The sequence below is a fragment of the Oratosquilla oratoria genome, chromosome 28, assembly GCF_046742065.1.
Source record: "Oratosquilla oratoria isolate Oo_2021 chromosome 28, ASM4674206v1, whole genome shotgun sequence".
NCBI lineage: Eukaryota > Metazoa > Arthropoda > Malacostraca > Stomatopoda > Squillidae > Oratosquilla > Oratosquilla oratoria.
The window spans coordinates 46686383-46688770 of NC_134804.1; the positions used below are offsets into that span (position 1 = coordinate 46686383).

At 40.3% G+C, this 2388-nt stretch overlaps 1 protein-coding gene across 3 annotated transcripts in view; it reads left to right on the top strand.

Moving 5' to 3' along the window:
* The first annotated feature begins 711 nt into the window (after positions 1 to 711).
* The window catches only part of LOC143040398 (sodium/calcium exchanger Calx-like), a 68818-nt gene continuing 67141 nt past the window's right edge, over positions 712 to 2388 (top strand). For all 3 annotated transcript variants that reach the window (XM_076211442.1, XM_076211444.1, XM_076211443.1), the window contains exon 1: positions 712 to 849. The gene's annotated coding sequence lies outside the window, so the exon portion shown is untranslated. The remainder of the gene's footprint in view (positions 850 to 2388) is intronic.

The window sequence follows — 2388 nt, forward strand, 5'->3', positions numbered from 1 at the left end:
GTTATACCTTTCTTTTATATACTTTTTGTATAATCTTTCTGTCTAGACTACATATGCATGTTTGGGGGATGCGCGATGTATATAAATATAAAAAAGAAGTGTGTATATCAAAGTATTTATTTCGCTTCATTGATATAATTATGTGTTTCATGTAATATCAATATAATCTTTCTGGTGAAATTATATATGCATGTGTGGTAAATGAGCAAATAGTAGTACATGAGTTATGTACATTATAACAAGGATGGGGGCAGCGTGAGGATTTCCTAGAAATTTAATAGAGTTCATGAAATTCGCTAGTGACAACGACATCAATTTGATAATACTTACGTCAGTCGCATGCAGGATTCGAACCCATTGCTTTCGGTCACCCATAAGATTACCTTCACGGAACCTTTGCCCAATCGACCACAAAAACTATAATGAAGTTCGTCATAAAAAAAAAAGGAGGGGGGGGAAGGGGGCAATTCTATAGGGAACTGGGGCAATGTGGAATTGGCGTCTACCCCGAATATGATAAATGTTCCACAACATGCATTTAACTTATCTAGTTACGAGGCTATGGTAGGCTAAATGTTAGTTAATGATGCTGCGTCACGAGAGAAAAGAGAGAGAGAAGAAAAAGTGGGTGACTATACCATCTGAAATCTGACGCTATAGACAACCCTTTTCTTCTCTACTTGGGCGGCGTAGCCGTGACTCGTTGCTTTGTACTCTACCGAGGAACCAGTTGGTTACAAAGTGCGCGCTTGTGAGGCTCGCCCGACTAGGCAGGAAGCTGAAGGCCAGTCTTGGGCTGGTGGTGGCCCACACAGGAGGTCACGAAGTACCCTCTCCCGCTCAAAGCACGTAAGTCGTGTACGTTCTTCTCTCGTTACTGGATGAAAGTGTGATCGTATTTCGTTGCAAATCACCAGCGTTTCTGTCCTTAGGGATTTATGTGAGATGGAGGAAGAGGAGCTAGTAGAAGTTACAGATGATTTTTTTTTTATTAGGTGTGGTTATTCGTCTCAAAGTTTATATGAACGAAAAGTGCCTTTGGTCCGTAGGCATTTATTTAATTAAAGTTGCTAATGTGTTGAATGTTTAGATTTAGGTTAATGATGTATACGAGGAAGGAAATGATAATGTATAATTTGATGCTTGTACTTAGGTTTAGAGTTTGAGGCATTTTCTCTCCGAATTTTCGACGCACACATACACACACACACACTTGCACGCACGCACACACATATACACGCACACACACACACACACACACACACACACACAAAGAAATACAAACTGGCACAACACAAAAACATACACACACAGAGAGAATCTGATAAAATGGGATGACAGAAATACAAGAGGACACGGAAAGAAAATAAAAAAAGACAGCTATAGAAGAGATTTGAAAAAGAACAGCTTTCCTCACAGAGTAATAGACAGTTGGAACAAGTTAGATGAGAAAGTGGTGTGTGCAAAAACAATACATGAATTTAAAAATAGTTTAGATAAAATGAGATATGAAGACGGAACACCACGAGCATAGCTCCCCTTCCCGTAAAATACAACTAGGTAAATACAACTAGGTAAATACACACACACTGAGCTCACTGCCGTAGGGTGGGGACTGGCTGTCTCGACAGAGACTGCAGCAGATCCGAGGTGAACACACATACACACACACACACACACGCAAACTGACAATAACCCCAATCAGTATGTTAAGTTACGTTCTCCTCCCAGTTTTCCTATTGGTGTTTTGTCTACTATGCAAATTGGGGTTGTGTTTGTTGGGCTTTTTGTCACGCATTCCATCCACCCACACCCACCTACACGCATTTTATATGCATTCTCCAAGCAATGTATTTCATAACCTTCATTTCCCCGTCCTCCTCTCCATTATCCTGTTAACCAATGGCAGAAAATGTCACACAACCATAACACAACCATACATACATACACACATACATACATACATACATACATACATACATACATACATACATACATACATACATACATACATATACCAAAGGCTTTTTCCCTTATAAGGGAGGTGGCCAAAAAAAGTATAAAAACAACTCCCACCCATTTCATCCCTATCACACTCCACTCCCCTCCACCCTCTTCCCTCCCTCTTATCTTGGCACCTCCTGGATGACGGGCCATCCCTGCATCTCGCCCACTGCCCTGGGTCAGAATCAGTGTCGCACAACACAACCAATAGTCCATAATTACTTCCCAAGACGATCTGTGGGAGGATTTGAACCTTTTTGAGAATGTTGTTGATGTCTTAAAGACCCGAAAAAGGTGAATATCTATGACATCACAGGTGTATTTCCTATTTTTATTATTCTTGTCTTTCTTCTCAGATTTATTCTTCTTCTCTTAACATTAAAA